This window comes from Schistocerca nitens, chromosome 10 (assembly GCF_023898315.1).
Source record: "Schistocerca nitens isolate TAMUIC-IGC-003100 chromosome 10, iqSchNite1.1, whole genome shotgun sequence".
Lineage (NCBI taxonomy): Eukaryota > Metazoa > Arthropoda > Insecta > Orthoptera > Acrididae > Schistocerca > Schistocerca nitens.
Window position 1 is genome coordinate 36,984,843 of NC_064623.1, and position 21,642 is coordinate 37,006,484.

Here is a 21,642-nt window from a genome sequence, read left to right on the forward strand (position 1 = left end):
GAGGCATCACAACAAGGTTTCACCAGGCAACGCTGGTCAACTGCTGTTTGTGTATGAGAAATCGGTTGGAAACTTTCCTTATGTCAGCACGTTGTAGGTGTCGCCACCGGCGCCAACCTTGTCTTAATGCTTTGAAAAGCTAATCATTTGCATATCACAGCATCCTCTTGCTGTTGGTTCAATTTAGCGTCTGTAGCACGTCATTTTCATGGTGTAGCAATTTTAATGGCTAGTAGTGTAGTATGCCCATGCATGGTTTAGTTTAGCGAAGAAGCCCACTTTCATTTGGATGGCTTCACCAATAAGCAAAATTGGCGCTTTTGGGGGACTGAGAATCCTTGTTTCGCGATCGAGGAGTCTCTTCACCCTCAATGGGTGACTGTATGGTGTGCAAAGCCCAGTCACGGAATAATCGGTGCGATATTCCTTGATGACACAGTGACTACCGAACTGTACATGAAGGTTTTGGAAGATGATATCATCCACATTATCCAAAGTGACGCAGATTTCGACGGGATGTGGTTCGTGCAAGACGGAGCTCGACCCCATCGAAGCAGGAGAGTCATGTCCTAGAGGAGCACTTTGGGGACCACATTCTGGCTGTAGGGTACCCAGACTCCACTGGAGTTGGTCTCGATTGAGCGCCATATTCTCAGGATCAGAACACAGATGTCCCATAGTGCTCAGAGCCATTTGGCCTTTTTTTTTTCCAAGTTGGTACCACCGCGTACGTATAAATATTGCGACGCGGCTGCTGGAGTGAACAGTTGACGTGCCAAGTCTCTGAGGTTATCGTCCAGTCTTATACGCTTCGTTCTGCGAGACAAGGTGTACAGCAATAACCGCAAAACCATTGCTGAGCTAAAAAAAGCCTTTCAGGAGATCATTGACAGCATCGATGGTCCAACACTTCAGCGAGTCATACAGAATTTAGCTATTCGTCTGCGCCACATCATCGCCATTGACGGCAGGCATATTGGACATGTCATAACCTAAATCCTAGCGACGTTTACATGTTCAGTTAAGTGTGTGTACGCCGTAGTCTGTAACTAACTTACGTTCTTTTCATATGGTTCAATAATCCAGCGTCCGGCCATTCTGATGTAGGTTTTCCGTGATTTCCCTAAATCGCTCCAGGCAAATGCCAGGATGGTTCCTCTGAAAGGGCACGGCCGACTTCCTTCCCTAATCCGATGAGACCGATGACCTCGCTTTCTGGTCTACTCCCTCAAACAACCTAACCCAATCAACAGTTGTGACCCTGTGTTTCGTAGCGGGTGTAGTCGCCGCAGTGCCTGCATGTCCAAAGGAACTTTGCATCGTAATTCGGAATAACACAGGCACTGCAATATCATATTTATCCGCTGACACCGGACAAGTGACTTCCAAGTAAAATGTCTCACCTCTACGGCACTATACATAATGAATGTATGAGTACGGGTTGTAGACGCGCGGTTGACGGCATATGGAAGTCTGGGTCAGGCAGTGAGATGTTCCTCTACCTTTATGATGTACTTACACAGAAAATAATATGAAAAACCATACAGTGTAGTACGTCTTGTTGCAAGTTGGCTGGCCTTGCGGCCGAGCGGTTCTAGGCGCTTCAGTCCGGAACGGAGCTGCTGCTACGGTCGCAGGTTCGAATCCTGCCTCGGGCATGGATGTGTGTGATGTCCTAAGGTTAGTTAGGTTTAAGTAGTTCTAAGACCGATGACCTCAGATGTTATGTCCCATAGTGCTCAGAGCCATTTGAACTTTTTTTTTTTTTTCGAGTTGGTTCCACCGCGTACGTATAAATACTGCGACGCGGCTGCTGGAGTGAACAGTTGACGTGCCAAGTCTCTGAGGTTATCTTCCAGTCTTATACGCTTCGTTCTGCGACAGTTAAGACAAGTGATCAGCGAAATGTGTAATCACTTAGACTTCGAAAAAGGGCTGGTGTACGGTTAGCGGGAGCATATGTGACGAAAACGGCTGAATTGTTTAACGTTTCAAGGGCGACAATATCGACAACAATGTTAGCATACACAAAACGTGGCAAAACATCAATAATGAAGAGGAATAGAGGGCGAAAACAAGTTAACTGCCAGAGGCAGACAAGCATTAAAAAGGACTGTGACCAGACAACATATAACAACCGCGGCAAAAGTGACTGTAGAATTCAGCACTCACTTGTGTACTTTTGGCAATAAAGACAATACGCCGGTAGCTTCAGAAGGCTAACATCATGGAAGGTGAAACTGCGAAACCCTTAATAACGGAACCCAGTGAAAAACTGCGAAAGAAGCGGTGCCACTATCATATAACCTGGATTGTCGATGACTGGAAGAATGTGGTATGAATCATCGTTTACACTGTTTCCTGCAAACGACCGTGTTAACGTATGGAGAATCCCAAAAGAACCTCATAATCCGGCCTGTCTGCTTTTTACAGTCATACTTTGGGAGGTTCCGTTATATCCGTTGGCGGATGTATCGTGGTATTCAGGTGGTCCTGTCATTACCCTCACAGGCCGGAATACTGCGAATATCTGGACATCCTCGACAATGTTGTGCTTACTATGACTAGTATATTGCTGCCAAACACTTCCATATTTCAAGATGATACTGCGCCAGTACACGCACATACAACCAAAAAGATTCGGCATCAGCACCAGAATGTGGAGCATCAGAATATTATCAAGCATCTTCGCCAGACCTCAACGTCACTATCAGAGAGTGAGGAGCAGATTTCCAGCACCCAACATTGTTGGCAGAAGTAAAGCTGTGAGTACCGGGCGTGAGTCGTGCTTCGGTAGCTCAGTTGGTAGAGCACTTGCCCGCGAAAGGCAAAGGTCCCGAGTTCGAGTCTCGGTCGGGCACACAGTTTTAATCTGCCAGGAAGTTTCATATCAGCGCACACTCCGCTGCAGAGTGAAAATCTCATTCTGGATTGTTGAAGTAACTGGCGGATGTTTTCGAAGAAGAATGGGGGAATAATCCGTTGAAAACTATTTAGACACTATTCGAACCTATTCCGTGAAGAGATGCAGCTGATCTCAAAGCCAATGGCGTTCCAACTTCTTATTAATAAATACATGTCGTGTATACGGTAGGTGGCCATATTATTTTGTCCAACCACAGTATGTCAGCGAATAACAGTTTCCAAAATTCGGGTTTCTTCTTCCGCAAGCCACGTCGCGTGTAAACAAAATGGTTCAAATGGCTCTAAGCACTATGGGACTTAACATCTGAGGTCATGAGTCCCCTAGACTTAGAACTGCTTGTTGTGTTGTTGTGGTCTTCAGTCCTGAGACTGGTTTGATGCATATCTCCATGCTACTCTATCCTCTGCAAGTCTCTTCATCTCCCAGTACCTATTGCAACCTACATCCTTCTAAATGTGTTCAGTGTATTCATCTCTTGGTGTCCCTCTACGATTTTTACCCTCCATGCTGCCCTCCAATACTAAACTGGTGATCCCTTGATGCCTCAGAATATGTCCTACCAACCGATCCTTTCTCCTAATCACGTTGTGCCACAAATTTCTCTTCTCCCCAATTCTATTCAATACCTCCTCATCAGTTATGTGATCTACCCATCTAATCTTCAGCATTCTTCTGTAGCACCACATTTCGAAAGCTTCTATTCTCTTCTTGTCTAAACTATTTATCGTCCATGTTTCACTTCCATACATGGCTACACGCCATACAAATACTTTCAGAAATGACTTCCTGACACTTAAATCTATACTCGATGTTAACAAATTTCTCTTCTTCAGTAACGCTTTCGTTGCCATTGCCAGTCTACATTTTATATCCTCTGTACTTCGACCATAATCAGTTATTTTGCTCCCCAAATAGCAAAACTCGTTTACTACTTTAAGTGTCTCATTTCCTAATCTAATTCCCTCAGCATCACCCGACTTAATTCGACTACATTCCATTATCCTCGTTTTGCTTTTGTTGATGTTTATCTTATATCCTCCTTTCAAGACACTATCCATTCTGTTAAACTGCTCTTCCAAATCCTTTGTTGTCTCTGACAGAATGACCAATGTCGTCGGCGAACCTCAAAGTTTTTATTTCTTCTCCATGGATTTTAATACCTGCTCCGAATTTTTCTTTTGTTTCCTTTACTGCTTGCTCAATATACAGATTGAATAACATCGGGGATATGCTACAAACCCTTTCTCACTCCCTTCAAAACTACTGTTTCCCTTTCATGCCCCTCGACTCTTATAAGAGCCATCTGGTTTCTGTACAAAATGTAAATAGCCTTTCGCTCCCTGTATTTTAACCCTTCCACCTTTATAATTTGAAAGAGAGTATTCCAGTCAACATTGTCAAAAGCTTTCTCTAAGTCTACAAATACTAGAACCGTAGGTTTGTCTTTCCTTAATCTTTCTTCTAAGATAAGTCGTAGGGTCAGTATTGCCTCACGTGTTCCAACATTTCTACGGAATCCAAACTGATCTTCCCCGAGGTCGGCTTCTATCACTTTTTCCATTCGTCTGTAAAGAATTCGTGTTAGTATTTTGCAACCGTGGCTTATTAAACTGATCGTAATTTTCACTTCTGTCAACACTTTCTTCCTTTGGGATTGGAATTATTATATTCTTCTTGAAGTCTAAGGGTATTTCGCCTGCCTGATACATCTTGCTCACCAGATGGTAGAGTTTTGTCAGGGCTGGCTCTCCTAAGGCTATCAGTAGTTCTAACGGAATGTGTGCTCTGTCAAACTCTTCACGCAGCATCATTTTACTGCCGCCAACTTATTTTTCGAGGAAAGACCACAAAGAGAGATTAGGGCTCGTACAGAGGCATATAGGCAGCCATTTTTCCCTCGTTCTGATTGGGAGTGGAACAGGGAGACAAGGTGCTAGTTGTGGTACGAAGTACCCTCCGCCACGCACCGTATGGTGGATTTCGGAGTATGTATGTAGATGTAGATGTAGATATCTCCCATTTCATCTTCATCTACATCCTCTTTACTTCCATAATATTGTTCTCAAGAACATCGCCCTTGTATAGACCCTCTATATACTCCTTCCACCTTTTTGCTTTCCCTTCTTTGTTTAGAACCGGGTTTCCATCTGAGTGCTTGATATTCATGCAAGTGGTTCGCTTTCCTCAAAGATCTCTCTCAGTTTCCTGTAGGCAGTATCTATCTTACCCCTAGTGATATACGCCTCTACATCCTTACATTTGTCTCTTAGCCATCCCTGCTTATCCATTTTGAACTTCCTGTCGATCTCATTTTTGAGACGTTTGTATTCCTTTTTGCCTGCTTCATTTACTGCATTTTTGTATTTTCTCCTTCCATAAATTAAATTCAATATCTCTTCTGTTACCCAAGGATTTCTATTAGCCCTCGTCTTTTTACCTACTTGATCCTCTGCTGCTTTCAGTATTTCATCCCTCAAAGCTACCCACTCTTTTTCTACTGTATTTCTTTCCCTCATTCTTGTTAATCGTTCCCCAATGCTCTCCCTGAAACTCTCCACAACCTCTGGTTCTGTCAGTTTATCCTAACTAACCTAAGGACATCACACACATCCATGCCCTAGGTAGGACGCGAATCTGCGACCGTAGCAGCATCGCGGTTGCGGACTGAAGCACCTAGAAGCGCTCCTCCACAGCGGCCGGCCACGTCACACACACACACACACACACACACACACACACACACACACACACACACACACACACACAGAGAGAGAGAGAGAGAGAGAGAGAGAGAGAGAGAGAGAGAGATGTGTTGGTGAGCAGCAGCGAGTCCTCTCCCAGCTCCGCCTGTGGAGCAGGCTAGAGCAGCCAAACGGCAAAGTGCGTGGGCGTTGGCGCGCGCGATGCGTCACGCAAGGGCGGATGCGTGAAGCGTGACGCTGCCTGCGCAACTTCCGCGCCAGCAGGTGCCGCTCGGGCAGAGACTGTGCGCCGACAAAACCGTGTCACCAGGGCTACGGCTGTTTACCAGGGCTACAGCTGTTTACAGCTGACGGGGCGCAAGCTGGCTACTCTGTTTTGGACTCTTCCGCTCCCCTTCAGCAAATATCGTCCGTACAAAACTTTACATTGCTATTGCGCTCTTCAGCCCGGAGACGGGTTTGCTGTAGTTCTCCGCACTAGTCTATTCTCTGTATGCTACAGAGTCTGCATACGGAGAAAGAGTGCTCGTTGGTTGATCGGGTGCGATACTTTTTTTTTTTTTTTTTTTCCCCTCACGGGCTGGAGCAAGGATCACTTCTCTCCCACTTGTTGTTGAACATTTATTTTGAAAATTTGTTTTAATTTCCTATGGGACCAAACTGCTGAGGTCATCGATCCCTAGTCTTACACATTACTTAATCTAACTTAAACTAACGTACGCTAAGGACAACACGCACACACACACACACACACACACACACACACACACACACACGAGGGAAGACTCGAACCTCCGACGGGAGGAGCCGCGCGAACCGTGACAAGGCACCTGAGACCACGCGGCAGTTTAACATTTATACCTGTGACCTATGTCTATCTTGTCACATACACGGTGCGTCAAAAAACTGTATGCACACTTTGAAGCGTCATAGAAAATTTATTTCCCATTCTACAATGTTAAATTTCTGGAAATGGAAAGCTTAAAGTCCAATTGGAAAAATAAATGTACTTTGCAAATGTGATTAATGTTCAAACTGGTGGCCTTCAGCATCAATACATTTCTGAGTACGAGTCACCACTGATTCCGTACATCGTACCAAAGTGTCCAATGAGATTTCTGCGCACACCGCCTGAATCTCATTCCATAGTGTGTCCAGGTTACGTGGTTTACTTTTGTACACCTCATCTTTTACTCTGCCCCATAAGAAAAAATCCAGCGGCGTGAGGTCTGGAGAGCGTGCAGGAAACTCGATTGGTCCCCTGCGTCCTATCCACTGGCCTGGGACATTGTGATCCAGGTATGCTCGTACGTCCCTATGATAGTGCGGCGTGGCGCCATCTTGGAAATGAAACTCATCATTACCGTATAATACACGAATGGCAGGGAATATGGAGTCAGCAAGCATTGTTAGGTACGTTTCTCCAGTAACAGTACCTTAAAAGCGGAAAGGCTCAATGAGTCCCCTTGTAGACAAACCACACCACACATTTACACCAGGCAAATTCACAGCCTTTTCAACTTTAATGTGAGGATTATCTTCAGCCCAGTACACACAATTGTGCCTATTGACAGTTCCATTGAGTTTGGATTGGGCTTCATCCGACCAAATTTTGCTACCCATAAATCCCTGTTCAAGTCTCACCATCTCCTGAACCCATTCACAAAATTCTAACCTTCGATCTGGATCGTCGTCACTTAGCTGTTGCACCAGCCTTGGAATGTACACACGAAACTTGCCTTTCTTCAGAATGCGTAGCACACTACTAGCACTTACATTACTCTCACGTGCCGCTTGCCTTGAAGATTTTTGAGGCGAACGCTGAAACAGTTCCAAGACCGCAGTTGTGGAATCATCACTTGTAGCTGTAGGAGGTCGCCCTGATCGACCTTTATGCACATCACACACTGTTCCATGAATTTCGAATTTGTCTCGTAGACGTGTAATTGTTAACGTGGAAGGTGGTTCTGTACCATTCTCACTTCTCCACTGTCTTCGAACCACAGCTACATTCTCAAACTTCCAGTACCACTTAATTACCTGCTTCCGCGCTTCGAAGCTCAAACGCACGTCCGCCATGTTGCAATTACTTCCTTGCCACTGCTGCCACCTGTTAAAGAAACATAACATTACTTTCTCACAGATATTTAACCTTGTAGAACGGGAAATAAATTGTCTATGACAGTTCAAAGTGTGTATACATTTTTTTGACACACCCTGTAGAATTAGCACACTCCAATATGCTGACGATCTGCGTATTTATGCTACTGATGCTTTCTTGGAGGCTGTTAAAAATAACTTGCGCGGAACACTACGTCACTTTGGACACTGATTACAGGAGAACAGATTTACCATTTCACCCAGTATACCCGGCAGACAGTATATACTCATGACACAGACTGAAAACGATTGAAGCCGTATAACTAGGTGAGCTCCAGATTGCCTTTAAAGGATGCATCAGATGTCTGGCCCTTCGTACAGAAAATTAACTTCAGTGGTCCCATCACGTAAACCACGTTACGGCGTAAAGTCAAGCGCAGACACGCCAGACAGGAACGATAGAACTGAGACGGCTATGAGAAGACGTCAGCCAATTGCACACTGACCGACCCCTCTCCAGGACGACAACGCTACAGCAGCGGCTCCTATGCGAAGAGGACATAAGCGCCGCGCCCGACGGGTCACACACCATTTCTGCAGCAGCTTCAAGCCTTGAATAGAAGCTTCAGCTCTAATACCTTGCTTGCATTGTCTATGTAACACGGACTTGGGAATTGTTATACTGAAGACATTTCTTTCTTTTTCTGTAGTCCTCTGCTTGCGACACAGCTGTCGAACACAAAGATAATATCGTAATCTTTTCTTTTTGGAATAAAACTGATTAATATGATTTGTTTGAACGCTGTCTAGCGATCTGAGAAATCAGATTTCCTACACACCACATATTCGAAGACTAGACTGGATTTAAGAATCCACGTCAAAGGCAAGCGTAAAAAGTTCTGCATATACACTATTGGCCATGAAAATTGCTACACCAAGAAGAAATGCAGATGATAAATGTGTATTCATTGGACAAATATATTGTACTAGAACTGTCATGTGATTACATTTTCACGCAATTTGGGTGCATAGATCCTGTGAAAGCAGTACCCAGAACAACCACCTCTGGCCCTAATAACGGCCTTCATATGCCTGCGCATTGAGTCAAACAGAGCTTGGATGGCGTGTACAGGAACAGCTGCCCATACAGCTTCTACACGATACCACAGTTCATCAAGAGTAGTGACTGGCGTATTGTGTTGAGCCAGTTGCTCGGCCACCATTGACCAGACGTTTTCAATTGGTGAGAGATCTGGAGAATGTGCTGGCCAGGGCAGCAGCAGTCGAACATTTTCTGTATCCAGAAAGGCCCGTACAGGACCTGCAACATACGGTCGTGCATTATCCTGTTGAAATCTAGGGATTCGGAGGGATCGAATGAAGGGTAGAGCCACGGGTCGTAACACATCTGAAATGTAACGTCCACTGCTCAAAGTGCCTTCAATGGGAGCAAGAGGTGACTGAGACGTGTAACCAATGGCACCCCACACCATCACGCCGGGTGATACGCCAGTATGTCGATGACGAATACACGCTTCCAATGTGCGTCCACCGCGATGTCGCCAAACACGGATGCGACCATCATGATGCTGTAAACAGAACCTGGATTCATCCGAAAAAATGACGTTTTGCCATTCGTGCACCCAGGTTCGTCGTTGAGTAAACCATCGCAGGCGCTCCTGTCTCTGAAGCAGCGTCAAGGGTAGCCGCAGCCACGATCTCCGAGCTGATAGTCCACGCTGCTGCAAACGTCGTCGAACTGTTCGTGCAGATGGTTGTTGTCTTGCAAACGTCCCCATCTGTTGACTCAGGGATCGAGACGTGGCTGCACGATCCGTTACAGCCATGCGGACAGGATGCCTGTCATCTCGACTGCTAGAGATACGAGGCCGGTGGGATCCAGCACGGCGTTCCGTATTACCCTCCTGAACCCACCGATTCCATATTCTGCTAACAATCATTGGATCTCTTCCAACGCGAGCAGCAATGTCGCGATACGATAAACCGCAATCGCGATAGGCTAGAATCCGACCTTTATCAAAGTCGGAAACGTGATGGTACGCATTTCTCCTCCTTACACGAGGCATCACAACAACGTTTCACCAGGCAACGCCGGTTAACTGCCGTTTGTGTATGAGAAATCGGTTGGAATCTTTGCTCATGTCAGCACGTTGTAGGTGTCGTCACCGGCTCCAACCTTGTGTGAATGCTCTGAAAAGCTAATCATTTGCATATCACAGCATCTTCTTCCTGCAGCACGTCATATTTGTGGTGTAGCAATTTTAATGGCCAGTAGTGTACTTCGTGCCAGGACGGGAAACACATAGGATAGAGATCTTGTGACAGATGTTCGTAGTATGTATCGCTTGCTGCTGAGCCAACAATAGAAAGCTCTATGACTATGGATAGGAACTCTTAGATTCCTGCCAACGAACACGTCATTAGTGGAAACAATGGAAGCATTCTTATCAGTATGTCGTTAATATTTCAGTAGAAAATTTATCATGAAACACCTACACCATTTGGGGAATGTGCTGAGAAACAAAATTTACGACCCTACAGTACGCTGGTGCACTAGTCATTATTTTATTCATAAAACACCACCACGTTTAGAGGCATTTTCAATGCTCAGCAAGTACCAAAACATCATTCAAAGAACACGACTACTATCCTAATTGGAGCAAGCGTACGATCATATCAACCAGATATCAGATACGCATTACATCTGCATCTACATGGATACTCTGCAAATCACATTTAAGTGCCTGGCAGAGGGTTCGTCGAGCCACCTTCACAATTCTCTATTATTCCAATCTCGTACAGGGCGAGGAAGAATGAACACCTGTATCTTTTCGTACGAGCTCTGATTTCCCTTATTTTATCTTGCTGATCGTTCCTATGTAGGTCGGTGTCAACAAAATATTTTCATAGTCGGAGGAGAAAGAGAATATAATATAGATTACTCTGAGAATCTAGTAATCAATAACAGTAACCTCGAATAATGACCAGGTGCCCCGCGTATAAAACACAAGCCGGTGAAACGTAGCATTCAACATTCCCGCCATTCGGTAGCTCCAACGGGATCTGACGCTGCAGCTGGATATGATGTGCCTAAAGAACGTTGTTGTCTGTCTGCCTCGCCGAATGATCTCTCCTGGCGCTGACGTAATTTTTTTGTTCGGTGAGGTTACGTCACGCACTAGACCATCTCCACACGTAGGAGTCCGTGTACCTCACAGCCAACGTAGCTCGCTGACATCGGCGTCGCCGCACACCGATGTCTGCAGCTTTTCACACGAGAAACCTCACACCCTGAGGAGGCCCTCACTTTCGTCACCCTTTTGTCTAGTTTTAGTTTGAGGAGCATTAGTTTGAGCAGCAAATAGTTGAGGACGTAGGTCGCAAGAGCTACTCTGAGATGAAGAGGTGGGCCCAGGAGAGGAATTCGTTGGCGGGCCGCATCAAACCAGTCAGAAGACTGATGACTCAGAAAAAAAGTTTGAGGGACCATAAATGGTGAAGGGCAGAAGTCGCGTCTAAACGTTTGTGACAACACACGCCCACTTCACGTCTTAGATACGTAAGTGGTGGGACCATTACGTACTTTAAAAAACCGAGCATGCAGTAACGGAAACCAACGAGATATTCAAGGAGAAAAAAAAATACATTGAAGTTTGCTCATGACACTGTAATTCTAGTAAAGGACTAGGAAGAGCAGTTCATCGGAATGAATAGCGTCCTGAAAAGAAATTGGAAGATGAATATCAACAACAGTAAATAAAGGGTATAGGAGTCTTCTCGAACTAAGTCAGGCGATGTTGAGGAACGGAATCAGTAAAGATGTAAAATGCAAGCTGGCAGTAGTAGTAAGAACTTTTCTGAAAAGGAGAAATTCTTTAACAGTGAAATTAAACTTAAATGGTACGAAGTCTTTCCTGTAAGTGTTTCTGTAACGTTCAGTCTTGCGAGAAAGTGAAACTAGGGTAACAGTTCAATTAAAAAGAGAGTAGAAGTATCTAAATTTTCCTGGTAAAGAAAAACCCGTAATAAATGAAAAGCGCTAGTTTGCTTTTGTTCTACAGTATTATTTTCATTGTGTTAACCGGTTTTCGGTTGACAAAGCCATCTTCAGACATCTACTGAGTATTGTCACCAAAGAAGTTACAATGTTTGTAAATAACACGTCTAAACTTAGTCAAATAACATCTTTACAACGTGATGGTAAAGCAATGTAAAAAGTAAAAAATGTTCAAATGTGTGTGAAATCTTATGGAACTTAACTGCTAAGGTCATCAGTCCCTAAGCTTACACACTACTTAACCTAAATTATCTTAAGGACAAACGCACACACCCATGCCCGAGGGAGGACTCGAACCTCCGCAGGGACCAGCCGCACAGTCCAGGACTGCAGCGCCTGAGACCGCTCGGCTAATCCTGCGCGGGTGTAAAAAGTAAAAAACTCAACAGTAAATAAATAAAAACGAAGTAAGCAGGAAAAACTTGACACAAAACAGTAACAACAACCCTACATAAGTTTACATTAATAAACAAAACCAATGAAATAAAATAAAATTAATACTGACAAGGCTACTTCAGGAGATATACAACATGGAGAGTGATACGCAAACCAATTTATAGAAGAAATTATTAGCAATGCAACTACAGGATATGTAATGAACTTAAGCAGTATCAATAGATAAACAGAAATGAATAAATGCAGGAAAGTGGAGGAGTGTGAGGGAACATACAGTAAATGAAATCTTTTAGAGTGTGATGGTACTGCATTTTAAAAGGTAAAAAAAGGGGCTAAACAATGCATAAATACAAGAGGCGCAATCGGAAAAAACATTACCATTGTACTGAAAACTGTGACTATGTAACAGTTTGCACTAGATGAATGAACGAAGTAAATTAAAAACAATACTTGGTGAGACAACTACGAGAGGTATTAAACAGGGAAAGTAACAAAAGTACCAGTTAGAAGAAAGCCTTAAGAATTGAAACTGCAGTCCATATGGATTACATAGACAATTTCAATAAAATAAAAGAACTTAATGAATACAGGTAAATGGGAATATGTAGGAACACACAGTGTGGGAAGTAATGAAAAACAGAGAGGATTATGTGAAGTGTTAAGCTGTGTCTGGTCGTTGTTAACATACATCTAGCTCACAGTGCAGGTCCGATCCTAAATAACCCTCTACTAAACTTCACACAATCCTCTGTGTTTTTCATTACTTCCCATATTGTCTCTTCCTACACATTCCCATTTTCCTGTTTTCATTAAGTTCTTTTATTTTATTGAAATTGTCTATGTAATCCATATAGACTGTAGCTTCAATTGTTAAAGCTTTCTTTTAACTGGTGCTTGTACTACTTTCCTTGTTTAATACCACTTGTAGTTGTCTCATCAACTATTGTTTTTATTTTACTTGGTTCGTTATCTAATGCAAACTGTTACATAGTCACAGTTTTGAGTAAAATGTTAATTTTTTCCCCGTTTGCTCCTTTTGTATTTGTGTATTGTTCAGCCTCCTTTTTTAGCTTTTAAAATGCAGTACCACCACACTCTCAAAGATTTCATTTACTGTATGTTCCCTCACACTCCTCCACTTTCCTGCATTTATTCATTTATGTTTATCTATTGATATTGTTTAAGTTCATTACATATTCCGTAGGTGCACTGATAATTTTTTCTTGTTTTAATTTGTTTATGTATCACTCTCCATGTTGTATATCTCCTGAAATAGCCTTGTCAATACTAATTTTATTTTATTTTATTGGTTTTGTTTATTAATATAAACTGTTATTTGCGCTTGCTGTTCCTGTTTTGTGTCAAGTTTTTCCTGTTTAGTCCGTTTTCATTTATTTACTGTTCAATTTTTTTACTTTTTACTTTGCTTTACCACCACATTGTAAAGATGTTATTTACTGTACGTTTCTGCCCCAATCTAGACGCGTAACTTCTCTTCCAATGTTATTTACAAACATTGTAACTCCTTTGGTGACAATACTCAGTAGATGTGTGAAGATGGTTTTGTAATCCGAAAAACGGTTAATACAATGAAAGTAATACTGTAGAACAAAAGCAAACTAGCGCTTTTCAGTTATTATAATGTTGTACTACCAAGAACCGACCGAAGGTTCAGTTAACAAAAATCCTTAACATTAGATTGCAACGTCAGATAACCGGTGAAGAGAGAAGTGAATCGAAGTGAAAACACACATATTGCGCAACTTGATCAAGAGAAATGGCGAGTTGTTAGGGCACGTCGCGAGGCCTCAAGGAACTGTCATTTTGTTAATGGAAGAAAGTGGGAGAGGGGGGCGGCTAAAATTGTAGTGAGGGACCAAGTCTTGTGCACAGTAAGGAGATTCAAATGGAAATAGGTTGCGATAGTTACGCACAGTTGAAAAGGCTAGCGCAGGATAAGCTAGCGTGGAGATGCGCGTTAAGCCTGTCCTTGAATGTAGCAACAACAAGATGATGTTGGCTCGGGTTTCACGAAGACTCTTTCCAAAACCCTACATCATCTGACATAGCTTGCGTTGCAAAGTGCTTATAGCATGGAGATCGTATCTAGCATTTCTTTGCGAAATAAACGTCACGGTGAGAATCCCCTCTTTCGTAAAGAAGTATACACGTTCATAGGACTTGTCAATCTAGAAAAAACGTTAGACATTGTAAAATGATTCAAGATAATCGACATTTTCAGGAAAGAGATGTAAGCTTTAGAAAAGGCAGATAACACGCAACATCTACAAGAGCCAATGGGGAATAATAAGGCTCGAAGACCATCAACGAAACGCTTGTATTAAAAACGTAATACAGGGATGCAGTCTTTCGCCCCTACAGTTCAGTTCCTAAATCTAAGAGACAATGATGAAAATGAAAGAAAGTTTCGAGAGTGGAATTAGAACACATGGCGAAAGAATATCAATAATAAGATTCGCTGATGACATGGCTACTTTCAGTGAAACTGACGAAGAATTATAGGATATGTTGAATGGTACGGTGCAATAGCTGCAGAATATGGATTGAGAGTAAACTGAAGAATGACGCAAGTAATGAGGAGTAGCAGAAATGAAATCAGGAATAAATGTAGCATCAAAATTGATGATGCCAGAGTAAACGAAGCTAAGGAATTCTGCTACGTTGGAGGCAAAGTGGTACATGACGGACGAAGCAAGGACAACATGAAAACAGACCAGCATAGACAAAGATGGCATTCCTGGCCAAGAAAGATATACTAGTGTCCAACATTCGCCTAAATTTAAGGAAGAAGTTGCTGATAATGTACGTTTGGGGCATAGATTTGTATGGTAGAGAATCGCAGACAATGGGAAAACTGAAGTAGAAGAGAATCGAAGTATTTAAGATGTGGTGCTACATTGTAATGTTGAAATTTAGGTAGACTGATAATGCAAGGAACGAGGAGGTTCACCGCTCATAAAACATTCATTTCGTGCCAGGCATAGAAAACAGGCTGGCATAAACTACATCCCAAATATGGGTGGTAACTTGTCGCTCTAAAACTGGTAATAAGCAGCACGTGTTACTTTTTTCCTGTAAAATAAGTGACGCTTTGAGTATGTTACCCACAAATCCTAGCCACACATCCCTAGCAATACAAATATGATGCCTTGTATCCATCTCGCTGCCCACATTACCAGTAAAAAATGAGCAATGACCGTCAACACGAAGAGCACCTGCACCACTTACTATTGGCCGATGTCGACGTAAGTAACATGGGCTATATCGCAACTAGATTTTGTTCCAGACGTATGATTATAGGACTTTTTGTCTTATTTTCGCCGTGGGACACCTGTTTTCGACGCTGTATACATCTTTCAGATGCACGGGCAAGAATATACATTCATTCACTGTACACCGTGAAAAGACCCACGGTCTTACCGCTGGCTGATAAATAACCGAATGCAGGCTTGTAGAGCACCTCCTTAACTGTGTGTGTCAGGACATACAAGAGGAGCGACTGTACTGGAAAGACACGGAGACACGAGAAGATTCCAGATGGATTACAGATATTGGACTACAAGCGTACCAGGTGCAGACACAGACCTGAACCATTATTTAGTAATCGTGAAGAGCAGGCTGGAGCTCAGGAGAATCGCCCGTAAAGATCAACGTGGAAAGTAGTAAGACTACTGAACCGTACATGAATGATATGTACGAGGTTCTCTCAGACTGCACATTCTGCGTTAATGAAAACCGACACTGCCAATTCCGTTGAAGATGAAAGGACGCCTCTAAAAAGGGCAGCAACAAACATAGATATTAAGAAGGTGACTGTGAATAAACCTGGGGTAATAGAAAAAATACTTCAGTTCATGAACGACAAGGAAAGGAACTACGAGGGTCGACCAAAAAGTAATGCACCACATTTTTTTTCTTCAACAATTCTTGATTGAACATAATGAGAATTACACACACGAAAGAATGGTAGTTTATCTACACACCTTATTTTTCCACGTTTCCCGTTCTATGGCCTTCCTCCAGCGCGAAACCAGGGCGTGTATGCCATGTCGGTACCAATACTTGTCGTGGTGGTGTAGCCAGTGCTTCAATGTGCGAATCACCTCCTCGTCGTCCTCAAAATGTCTTTCACGAATGGCATCCTTTAACGGCCCAAACAGGTGGAAGACCGAGGGGGCTAGGTCAGGTGTGACAACCTTGGATGGTCTCCCAGACCGCTGCAAATCGTGGAGCTCCGCCGTACCGCCCACTGATGACCTCAGCCCCGTACTCAGCGACTAACAGCACTTCTGTCGACAGCAGATGCTGCGTTTTTGAATATTCCCCACAGTTTCTTTCTCTGCAGTGAGAAATTCAGTGATGGCACCTTGCTTGTAACGTACCTGGTGATCAAAAAGTCAGTATAAATTTGAAAACTGAATAAATCACGGAATAATGTAGATGGAGAGGTACAAATGGACACACATGCTTGGGATGACATGGGGTTTTATTAGAAGCAAAAAAAATTCAAAAGTTCAAAAAAATGTCAGACATATGGCACTTCATCTGATCAGAATAGCAATAATTAGCATAGGTTAGGTTAGTGTTGTTTAACGTCCCGTCAACAACGAGGTCATTAGAGACGGAGCTCATGCTCGGGTTACGGAAGGATGGGGAAGGAAATCGGCCGTGCCCTTTCAAAGGAACCATCCCGGCATTTGCCTGAAGCGATTTAGGGAAATCACGGAAAACCTAAATCAGGATGGCTGGAGACGGGATTGAACCGTCGTCCTCCCGAATGCGAGTCCAGTGTGCTAACCACTGCGCCACCTCGCTCGGTGAATTAGCATAACAAAGTCAGACAAAGCAAAGATGATGTTCTTTACAGGAAATGCTCAATACGTCCACCATCATTCCTCAACAATAGCTGTAGTCGAGGAATAATGTTGTGAACAGCACTGTAAAGCATGTCCGGAGTTATGGTGAGGCAATGGCGTCGAATGTTGTCTTTCAACATCCCTAGAGATGTCGGTCGAACACGATAAACTTGCGACTTCAAGTAACCAAAAAGCCAATAATCGCACGGACTGAGGTCTGGGGACCTGGGAGGCCAAGCATGACGAAAGTGGCGGCCAAGCACACGATCATCACCAAACGACGATCGCAAGAGATCTTTCACGCATCTAGCAATATGGGGTGGATCTAATAAAACCCCATGTCATTCCAAGCGTGTGTGTCAATTTATACCTCTCTATCTACATTATTCCGTGGTTTATTAAGTTTTCAAATTTATACTGACTTTTTGATCACCCGGTACATCACCTACAGACGCCATTTTGGAACTGTCCTGCAGCTACGCTATCTGTCGGAAGTGACGGAAACTTGGCGCGCTCACTCAGGGGACTTCAGATGATACATACGTAACGTTTCGCATTCGTATCATTGTTTTCGGCTGAGAAAAAAATTGGGGATGCATTACTTTCTGGGCAACCCTCGTACAAAAATTGCTGATCAAATGACAAATCTATATGAGTCACTTAGGAATTAAATTACTAGCACTTATCGTCTTTGAACAAACTCTCCTAGCACATAATTTCAAACATTCTCTCCCAGACGCCCCCCACGTAACAATGAAAGGAAAAAAGTTTATCGCTTCCTACACTCTCGCTGTTCACGCCGTAAAATTTTAAATGGAAGTATGGAAGTGAGTTTTTATGTTATTACCTCTTTACTACTAACTCTATTCGCAACACATTTTGCAGACAGTATCCACATATATATGTCACTGAAAATACCTACCGAATTTGAACTGCAGAAAATTTCAATATGCAGATGACCTGGAAATTTCATGTCAGAGTGAAGACCTTTCTGAATGTGAAGAACACCTAACGAACAGCCTTACTAAACTTTATGAGTATTTTGAGACATGGCGACTGAGACCAAATGTTTCTAAAACCGAGGTAAGCCTGTACCATCTCTCTAATCGCTTTTCATCAGCAAAGATCAGTCCACAGTTCGGCCCTCTTGGCACAGTCAGATGCAACGAAAGCCCAAAATACCTGGGAGTCACTCTGTACAGAACTTTAACATACAAAAAACACCTTTCCAACTTGGACAAGAAGATACAAACACGAGTGAACCTTGTGAGAAAGCTGGCAGGCAGTGCATGGGGAGCAACCACATCAGTCATCCCTTGCACTGGTATACTCTGCAGCAGAATACTGTGCACCAGTTTGGCTCCGAAGCGCCCACGTAGTGAAAGTAGACTTCCAACTGAACTCAGTTATGAGAGTAATTAGTGGTACAGTCCGGCCTACACCTACTTGCTGGCTACCAGTGCTTTCAAACATCTGTCCACCAGACCTACGTCAAAAGGCTGCTCTTTAAAACCTCTGTCAGCACGTTTCTGAAAACAACTCGATCCCTCTTCGTGACGATTTGCTATCACTGCCCACGAGACACCTCAAATCTAGAAGACCAGCATATGAAATGGGAGTCCAAATGCTATCCACAGGATTCGACCAGGACGCCGAGTGGAAACGTGAGTGGCAAGCTACAAGAACCCGAAACCACGAACTTGTAGACAGTACAACTGTTCCAGTTCCAGGCTTCCACCAACCAAGGGAGGTGTGGGTGCAGTTAAACAGATATCGGACTGAAGAGGGTAGGTGCAAATACAATATGCACAAGTGGGGCTTTTCAAGTGACAGTATGTGTGACAGCGGTGACACCCAAACAGTGAGCCACATTGTGAATGAATGTCCAATCAGACGCTTCCCTGGTGGCATTGAGAAGCTCCATCAAGCATCCCACGAGGCACTCCGCTGGATCGAGTCCATCAACATCGGGGTGTAATCTGAGCCGTTTTAAAACTTGTGTACTGTATATAATTTCACATGTTCATTTTTATATATATTTCTTTGTTTTGCTAAATGTGTATTACTGTAATTGATGCATATGATGATAATAATAATAATAATAATAATAATTGAGTAACACAGAACTAGAAGCACTCAGTACACTTACACGATCACAATGCCACAAATATAGAATAAATCACATACATTCAGCAACAGAAAGATTCACATTAAGCAGAAAGGAAGGAGGAAGGGGATTTATCGACATAAAAAACCTACATTATGGACAGGTAGATAATTTGAGAAAATTCATTATATAACGAGCAGAAACTAGCAAAATACACAAAGCAATCACTCATATAAATACATCGGCTACACCATTGCAATTCCATAACCACTTATACAACCCTTTAGATCACATAACATCAACAGATACGAAGAAAGTAAATTGGAAAAAGAAAACACTACATGGCAAGCACCTGTATCATCTAACATAGCCACACATCGATCAAGACGCATCCAACACATGGCTAAGAAAAGGCAGTATATACAGTGAGACGGAAGGATTCATGATTGCAATACAGGATCAAACAATAAACACCAGATATTACAGCAAGCATATTATTAAAGATCCCAATACAACAACAGATAAGTGCAGAATTTGCAAACAACAAATAGAAACAGTAGATCACATCACAAGCGGATGTACAATACTAGCAAATACAGAATACACCAGAAGACATGACAATGTAGCAAAAATAATACATCAACAACTTGCCATACAACATAAACTAATAAAACAACACGTTCCTACATACAAGTATGCACCACAAAATGTACTGGAGAATGATGAATACAAATTATACTGGAACAGAACCATTATAACAGATAAAACAACACCACATAACAAACCTGACATCATACTCACCAATAAAAAGAAGAAATTTACACAACTAATCGATATATCCATACCAAATACAACAAATATACAGAAGAAAAGAGGAGAAAAAATTGAAAAATACATCCAACTGGCTGAGGAAGTCAAGGACATGTGGCATCAGGATAAAATTGGCATTATAGCAATTATACTATCAACTACAGGAGTCATACCACACAATATCCACCAGTACATCAACGCAATACAGCTACATCCAGACGTATTTATACAACTTCAGAAATCTGTAATTCTTGATACATGTTCAATTACCCGAAAGTTCCTAAATGCAATGTAACATATACCGTACAGTTAAAAGGAAGCCACGCTTGATCAAGGTCCACGTCACTTTCCATTTTTAACCAGACATAACGTCTGAGAAAGGAAAGAAATAATAATAGTAATAATAATAATACCTGAATATACCTGGAAAATTGTACGATTGCAGAACATTCTGGAGATATGACGTCATTAACATTGACATGTGTGAACAACTAGCATTTCTTAGAGTGTACAAATCTGCATAAACTGTATCTCCCTCATCATCGTAGGTGTAAAGAAGAACAGAGGCGCCGCAGATATCTCAAAGCTTATTCATAAGATTTCGCCGAAGACCTGATTCCTCCAGATTCTCTCCCACAAGTCGTTAAGATCTCGCTATAAATTAAGCGCTAAAGCTGTGATGACGCCATAAAGCCAAGCAACGCGGATCGACTTAATCCCCAGGCTAACTCTTTAAGATACACAAGTACCACAGAATACCTCGCTGATGATGTCACAAGCGTACTTCTTTTCAGCGAAGAGGAAAGGGACAGTCTATTGCACGAAGCTGCCACACCACGACAAGTTGAAACGTTTCCTCAAAACAGTGCTATCCTACTTTCCCCTCCCCTGTTTATCAGGTCGACTGGTCATCATACTTTCGTTCCAGCTCCACTCATGTTCGACGGTTTCTTGTGAGGCGATGTTGTGGCTGTTAGATAAGTAAATGAGATGCTCAAGGTAGAAGACGTGTTTTGCTGTTGCGGCAGAAATCAGAAGTATAGGCAATTTGGCCCGTCCGGTTGGCCGTGTGGTCTAACGCACGGCTTTCCGGGCGGGAAGGAGCGCCTGGTCCCCGGTACGAATTGGCCCGGCGGATTTGTGTCGAGGTCCGGTGAACCGGCCAGTCTGTGGATGGTTTTTAGGTGGTTTTCCATCTGCCTCGGCGAATGCGGGCTGGTTCCTCTTATTCCGCCTCAGTTACACTATGTCGGCGATTGCTACGCAAACAAGTTCTCCACGTACGCGTACAGCACAATTAGTCTGCCACGTAAACATAAGGGTTACACTCGTCTGGTGTGAGACGTTCCCTGGGGGGTCCACCGAGGGCCGAACCGCACAATAACTCTGAAAGAGTGGTTCGGTTTGGGGCGGCGGAGGGCTGAAGTGGACTGCGGTAGTCGTCGTGGGGTTTTGGACCACTGCGGCTGCGGCGGAGACGGCGCCTCTCCGTCGTTTCTAGGTCCCCGGTTAACATACAATACAATAGGCAATTTACAATGCAGGCTGGCAATAGCAAGAAAATTCGTTGATATCAGGTTGGTACTTGATGGTGTAACCATTTCCATTCCGTCAATATAATTGATACCTGAGATGTGAAACGAGCG

General features: G+C 43.1%; 1 protein-coding gene across 1 annotated transcript in view; it reads left to right on the plus strand.

The window, feature by feature from the left end:
• LOC126210649 (echinoderm microtubule-associated protein-like 2) overlaps nt 1-21,642 on the plus strand; it is a 664,635-nt gene that overhangs the window by 192,953 nt on the left and 450,040 nt on the right. The gene's annotated exons all lie outside the window — the stretch shown is intronic.